The sequence below is a fragment of the Crocodylus siamensis genome, chromosome 2, assembly GCF_052110815.1.
Source record: "Crocodylus siamensis isolate JL-2025a chromosome 2, ASM5211081v1, whole genome shotgun sequence".
NCBI classification, from domain to species: Eukaryota; Metazoa; Chordata; order Crocodylia; family Crocodylidae; genus Crocodylus; species Crocodylus siamensis.
In genome coordinates this window covers 58,515,424-58,523,004 of record NC_143396.1, presented here as the reverse complement: position 1 = coordinate 58,523,004, position 7,581 = coordinate 58,515,424, and the positions used below count along the sequence as shown (strand labels likewise).

At 45.8% G+C, this 7,581-nt stretch overlaps 1 long non-coding RNA gene across 1 annotated transcript; it reads right to left on the bottom strand.

Annotated features, from left to right (window-relative positions):
- Window positions 1-2,062: 2,062 nt before the first annotated feature.
- LOC149870300 (uncharacterized) lies at window positions 2,063-6,519 on the bottom strand. Its single transcript, XR_016440434.1, has 2 exons — window positions 6,479-6,519; window positions 2,063-5,001 (listed from the first exon to the last, which is right to left on the bottom strand). It is a non-coding gene; the product is annotated as an uncharacterized LOC149870300 (long non-coding RNA).
- Window positions 6,520-7,581: the final 1,062 nt, after the last annotated feature.

Genomic DNA, 7,581 nt, shown 5'->3' with positions numbered 1-7,581 from the left:
GGTACACCTGGAGAAAGGTACAACTGAAACCAGCTGAAAAGTACACTGGCCAAGTATTCATCACTTCTTGGCCTCTTAAAGGCTCAAATCAAGTTAAACTTCACTTAAATAAAACTGGCAGAAGGAGAAGAGCTGCCCCTGATGACTCCTGACCTCACTGACCCCAAAGTAAGCAGAGGGAAAGGCTGTGTCAAGGGGAGTGGGAAGAGGAAGTCTCAGAAGTGCTTGAGTAAAAACATTACAGAATTCATCCAGAACAGAATCCTGTTTATAGTAAAGCACTTCCCTGAAGCCCAATGTAGAGCCCCAAGGGAGGGATGGAAGAAGAGAAAGCAGATACAGGGACTGGTTCCCTCCCTCTCTTGCCTGCTACATCTCAGCCAGAGACCCGAGCACTCCCTCACCATAGGGGAGTAATCTTCTTTTGTTTTTGTCTGCTTTATATTAAGACCCCCAGCCTGCTAGTTGCTGGGAAAGGACATGCCAGAAGGCCTAGGAGTGCTACTGATTTATAGCTTCATTCAGCACCACATAGTGGCAGAAACGCAAAACTGAAGTTTGTCATTGACAATTTTTAGACTGCAGGCACCTGTCAGAAAATACCAACTCTTAGCTTTCACTTTTCTTTTGACTAAAGAAATGTAACAGACTGCCAATATGGGCTCACCAGATTGGCTTGAGATACTTACCCTGAGCTAGAAACAATGCCTGAGCTAGAAACTGGCGTGTGGGGGCCACTGACAGTGACTCCAGGGAACGATGCAGGAGGCGTAAGAAGAGCTGGGGTGAGCTGACCCAGCGGAGGGAGCAGACAGACCCCTCTGAAGAGCCTTGAAGGCCCTGGGAGAAGAAGGCAGCGGCAGTTGGCCATGCCCCCAGCCCCGCAGCAGAGGGAGCAGCAGCCAGGACTTGGGGCAGAGAGCTGGTGCTCCAAGGCCCCATAGCAGTGTGCTGGATGTGCCGGGCGTCCCGGGGGCTAGGGGTGGCAGTCGGCTCACCACTCCACTGTGGAGAAGAGGCAGCGGCCAGGAGTGCAGGTGGCATCCTTATCTGGAGCAGGGAGCTGGTCCGGTGACTTGAAGAAACCTCTTACCTTACTTGAGGAAGCAGGACAGCAGCAGGCAAGGCATTGGGATCTTGAGGAGAAGCAGAGCACCAGGACGAGGTTCCCCAGGAGCTCAGGGCACAGGCCAGCGCTTGGAGTGGGATTAGCGAGCTGCCTGTGCTGTTGACCCTCTGCCACTGACTGCCCAGAGGGGACTCAGTCCTGTCCCTTATTCTGCAGCTGATTGTCATTGGATTGCGTCTCTTGAGCTTTGTGCTTGGGTCATGCTGATTGCTGCAGGAGCCTACACTGTTGTTTCTTGCTTGCCTTTTTGGCTGCCAGGTAGGGTCACCCTTCAGCCTCTTTGGGGGGTGGGGGTTTGATACAATTAGATTGCTGCAGACCAGAAGAACTTAACCTGCTGCAGTCGGTCGCTTACTGGGAAGCATCTTGGAGCTGCTGGGAGTGCCACCTTGCTTCCTTGTGGTAGCATCTCAGCAGTGGCTGAAAGCTGCCAGTTATCCTACCTGTTCTTGAGTCAAGGGCTGACTAATGCATTCTGGTTTGTTTTGTGATTCTGGTTATGCCATTTAAGTTCACTTGTAAATAACCTTTCCTGTTCTTGTTTTGTAAATAAAGTGTAAACAGTTAAATCAGTTAAGTGTTGGGCCTTCTTGGTGTGGCAGAATGCCGGGCTAGCGGTTCCGGCACCGCTTGGGGAGCCGCAGGCTTTGCGGAGCTGTGCGAGCGCGTGGCTTGTGGGGCAGGATTGGAGGTAGCTTTATAGCCGCCCTCAAGGTTCGCCGAGTTGGCACAAGTAGAGGACTTAGAGTAAGTTGTTAATGTTTCTTAATTTATAGGGTGTCCGTTGGTTCACGAGGTTCCAGAGCCAGCCCTTGCTCTCCAACAGTGGAACTAGTCCAAAGCTAGGTGCGGCTGCCAGCTCTGTAGTCCCAGAACTGGTCAACGGCTCATTCAGATGGGATATTAGTAATAGAAGTTATTATAGAGTAGATATAGGATAAAACAAAAAGATTTTATTCACTCACCTGGCCTCACCCTCTTATGAATAAGAGGGGAGGCCGGTTGGAACGAAGCTGCAGTAAATACAAGTATAGCGAGCGTAGATATGCTGTCTAAGCTACGATGAGAGGCAGTCGAGGAGTGGAGTCTCCGATGTTTCTTCAGTTACTGTATGCTGGATACAAAGGGGGTCTGTTGGTTCACGAGGTTCCGGAGCCAGCCCTTGCGTTCCAACAATGGAGCTAGTCCAAAGCTAGGTGCGGCTGCTGGCTCCATAGTCCCAGAACTGGTCAACAGCTCATGAATGGGATATACAGTACAAAACTGTAACACGGTGAATCATTGTCAGTTGTCGGATTTTCGAGGCCTTTGTCTTCACTGGGGTACGCCCAGACGGAGAGGCTGAGAACCGGTCTATAGGGTGATTGGGCCTATAGAGTTTTCCGGTCATCGTCTCTGCTGTTTTCTGTTTCTTTGCCTCTTTATAGATGTTGGTTGGACTGCCTCTGTGACACTAACTATGATATAAGCTGAGCATACAGGGATAGGATAGTTTCTTTTACATAGTAATTGCTAGGCAGACTTTTTACATAAGTTTCATTTCTGCAAAAATAACACTTTTAGATAAGAAATAAAATCTACAAAATGCACATGTGTAGCTTAATGCCAACAGAGAAAAATACAAAGCACTCATTTAGCTTACTAGTTAAGACTTCAAGGTTACATAAATGTGAGAGTGCCGCGCGGCAGTTATACAGAAGAAAAAATAAATAAAACAGTTACACTTGGGACCACAGGCTGCTCTGTGGGGAGCAGGGGCTGGCTGGAAAGTAAATTGGTGCTGACCGGAAGCCCTGGCCCACTCTCACCACACCATCCCTGATATTGGGCAGGGGTGGTAACTATTGAGCCGCCACGCGGGTTACAGAAAATAGAGCAATCCCTCTGTTGCAAAGAACTCAGAAAGACTACAACAGCTCAGAATGTTTTTAATGCTGCTATGAATTCCTGTGCGAAATCTCTGGGTTGATTTTGTGAATCGTGTTTGTACACCTAACAGTGCTAACACTGTATGGCACCCTGCAGCCATCCTAACGTGGCACCCTGGTGGAGAATCACTGACATAAATACCTGGAACTGCTTGAAGCTATTAGCTTATGGTTTCTCCTCTTTTTTTTTTCTGTTTTTTTTCCCCACATAGCAAACCTTTATTTAAAATGAAATGAGCTATTTTTACATAAAATAAACTCTTCACCAGTCTCTGTCCATTCTACTCACTAAAAAAGGCCACAGTCCAAACTTCCTGTACTACACCTAAGGTCACGGGATGGTACAGGGATCCATCAATACAGAACCTTACATCTCCATGGAGGCCTATTGAAGTGAGAGGTATTCTATATAAATATGTGGGTCAGACCCCTTTGAAAAACTGAGTTATTGCAAGCTACCTAAAATTTTGCCTGCTTTGGGAGTTATTTTGTTCATTTTGGGTGCATCTACACGAGACACTTTACTCGAAATTCGTTCAAATTACTGCGCAGTATCACCATCTACACGTGCAGATGGTACTGCACCGTAATTTGCTCTAATCAGGAATATATTTTACATGTATTTATGTAAATACAAGTAGCAAATTTACTCATGATTAGGTACTGTGTAGTACAGCACATAGACAGCTAGCCAGGAACAAACTTGCTCCTGGTGAACCAGGCAGCAGGGAGTGAGAGATTGCTGCCTGCCCCCAGGAGCTGCCTGCTGCCATGGTGGCCTCTGCCACCAGAGCCCCCACGGGGACACTGTCCCTCTGCCCTGGCAGCAGGGATCTCCCAACCCCCTTCCTGATAACAATCATGGAGCAGGGGCTGGGAGCTTGTTCCCAGCCCCATCTCTGCGATCACAGAGCAGGGCCTAGTAACTCCCTGCACAGGGAGAGTTCCCTGCTCCTTCTATATCTGTTTAGTCTTGGTGATTTCTCTTTGGCTAGGTACAGACATTCAAAAACCCTGAAGCAGAATCAAAGTTATGCAGTTTTCTATAAGCAGTGTAGTTCAGATTGGCAACAAACAGAGCAGACATTCACTCTTTGGTGGGGTGGGGAACAAATCTTAAGACAGGTTTCACGATTTTTAAACCAGTATATGTGCTGAACTTCCGTTCCGTTATGGGTATAGACCGGTTTCCAATTACTTATACCAGTAAAAGTGTAATGTTTATACCTGACCTTTATAGGCAGAGGTAGATTTTAAATGTGGTTTCCAATCTACGGAGCACAGAAATGAGACTGAGCTCTTTGGGTTTTAAAATGATGACTCCAATTCAGGCAAAAACAATGATTTATCCAATAACCTCTGCCTGAATTTTTGTTTGTTTGTGGAAATGCAGTTTAATTACACTAGCCCCAATTTGCAATGATCTCCACCTAAGCACAAGGATCCACTCATACACAGCTTATTGTTGGATTGTTTGTATTATAGGAACTTCTTTCAACTGGTCATAAGCTGCACAGCAAATACCAACATACAGGAAGTAATTCAATTTCCCAAATCTCCCTTTCATGAAAGTGCTCTCTTCAGCTTGCCAAAAATCTCTGCTGTTCATCTTCATATCAGTAGCTCCTCTCATGAGCCTCTGGAACTCTATTTTGTGATACAGATGCCCTTAATATGAGCCAGAGCCAGAAGTAGATAATAGCGTTGTAAAAATACATAAAGCCCCAAGATCCAAAAATGCGATTAGGAACAATAAAGTAGCAGATGGTTTCAAGTAATCAAGAGCTGCTTGTTTATAATGAGGATTTCTGGATTTTTGAGTGTTGTGTTGTTAGTTTTTTGGAATCCATTTTTTAATCAGTGTTCTAAGAAAGTTTCTTGAATTACAGCTGATTTTTTTTCCCTCTTCCTTGATGGTATTGCCCGGGATAAGGTCTCAGCCAACTGTCGAGACCCACAAAGATGTCACACTCTCCCATGAAAAATTTACATTGCAAAGAAAGTCAGTTTTATAAAACAAAAGTCATAAGTATTTCCTTCAATGTTAACGCAAACCCAGATTTATTTATACCACAGAGTATTTTCTTTATGGTGGCCTAGCACTTCAAAACTAATGGACAAATGAATGAGGCAGTAAGACGTTAACTGACAGCAAAGCAAGAAATACCACTAGACGTTCCTGCAGTTATGCATTATATGATGTGTAAACTTTGGATGAGATCTTTACCTGAGAATCTGGTCCATTTTTTTATTGCTTATCTCTACTGTCAAAGTTGTATTTGTCATTTCATAAATATATATAAAGATAAGTTCCCAGACCTTAGGGCTTACAATCTATATGTAACAGGGAGCCTTCCCGGGGCCGATTAGGAGTTGGCCTGACCACCTGTTTCTGGGCTAACCACCCACCTCCCTTGCTTGCCATGCCTTGTTGTTCAATAATAGGTGTCTTAATTAGGTGGGAGGCTGCCCTTTGGTGACCCTGTTCTACTAGGCCTACGTATGCAGATCCAACCACACCTATACTGCATCCCAAGCCTTACCAATGGCATCCACATGATGTTTGAAACCCTCACAACGAGTGGTACTCCAGGATCTCACAGGAAATCTCCCTGGACCAGCAGGTCATCGTGCTCAGCCTTTAGGTTTTTCTTTTGACTCATACTAGGCCTCCTTGTGGTGGAGAACTTACCGGGGTCATGACTCACCCCTAACTCTGGCCAAGTCCCCTCACTTGGCCTGTGGCACAAACTATGGCCTCAGGCATCCACGAACATGCCTTGGACTACTCCCCACATATGGGGTTCCTACTATGCTCACTCTAGGGCCTCTACACCACACCCCACCCTGGGGTCTTTGCATCATCCTCACAATCAACTACTCACAGGGCTGGTCCTTGTATTGCCCTTCAGGCTTACTCCCAGTTCGGCCCTACTTAATGCACCCCTGGGACTGCCTCCAGGCATACTCCCTATTCAGCCCTACTCAGCCCCCCTAGTGCACAGTCCTTCAGGCCTACTCCCATTCAACCCTACTCTGAGCAGGGTCATCTATATCCTTCCCTCTCAGGGCCTTCACAACTGCCCTCTCTCTCCAGAGCCACACAACTATCCCTGACCAGGAACCTCTGGAAGTCTTCCTCCCCTGTTCGCTCAAGTGGCCACAGTCAAGCCTGGCCACACTCCTCTATTGGGGTCTTCCACCCCACTAGGGCTTAGGTGGCCATAGCCATGCCAGGCCCTCATACCAAGTTGTGGAGGTTAGAGATTATTAAGGGACCCCAACCCACCTTTCACCAGGGTGGTAACTGGCCTGGCATTTCCTGGGGGCACCCATGCCACCAGGAGACCCACCAAGCCACCCATCCCCAGCAAGGCACAGTTTCAAGTCATGCCCAGGACCAAGAGCCTTCTGCTCTTACCTTCTGATGTTCCTGCTGCAGCTGAGCCAGGCAATGTTTCTGTAGCCAGAACTGCAGTATGACCTTTGGTATTTACACTTCATTTCAAACAAAGTATTTACAGGAACACAGTGCCCTGTATTATCACCCTGCAATGTTAGTAGAATCAGACACAACAGTTTCTCAACTATTCATTGAATCTCTAATGCCGTTTGGATTATTCTTAGCAATTTCCAGCCATGTTTTTGCTGAGAAGTGATTCTGACACAATGGTATACTGTAGGCATATTAATATTTAACGCTAAAAAGCTAAAGACTCCAAAGCAGTCTGGTTACAAGATTGAAATGGAAAACTCAGAACTTGGTCAGTCAGATTAGTCCCAAGTTCATTATTATTTTATCTAGGAAGTTCTTATACTGTACTACTAAATATTCAAATGTCCTTAGATATGGTACAAGTTCTCAACACTGATGAGAAAATACCAGTCAATTCATTTGGCAAGAACATGTGTCCAAATTGGTAGGATACTCAGCACCTTGGATCTGATCCTGCTTCCACTGAACTTAATGCCAAAATTCCCAGGCTCAACTCCAACTCCTCTTTTAGGCAGCTAAGTGCTTAATCTAAATTAGTTGTGTAAGTGGTACTTAGTGCTACATAGCAGTTTTTAGATCTGACTTCCTTTTCTGCAACTGAACATAATCAGAATAAATCCACTACAGTCAGTTATGCTATTTTGTAAATCTAGTCTGCCTGGAGAATAAGATGCTATCTAACCATTGTATCCCATAGGAAAATAGCACTGGGGGCAGAAGTGGGGGCAAGAATCCAGGGCACCCTCCTTGTCAGGACAGTGTCCATCTCACTGACCCCAGACCAAGGCTTCCTTAGCTTGGTCTCCTACCAGCTTGTACATTGGGAGGAGCAAGAGTTTTTGCTTTCCCTCAATATTTATACTTGTTAGGCAGTGAAATATATACCATAACAAACAAAGGCAACTTCATCTCAGTAGAGTACAGGAGAGCAAATCATGTTTTCCTTCCTGTTTAGTAAACAAACAATTTCATGCTCCTAGTCTCTGACAACTTTGTGGGTTGTCTGTAAATATTCAGTTCTAATTATC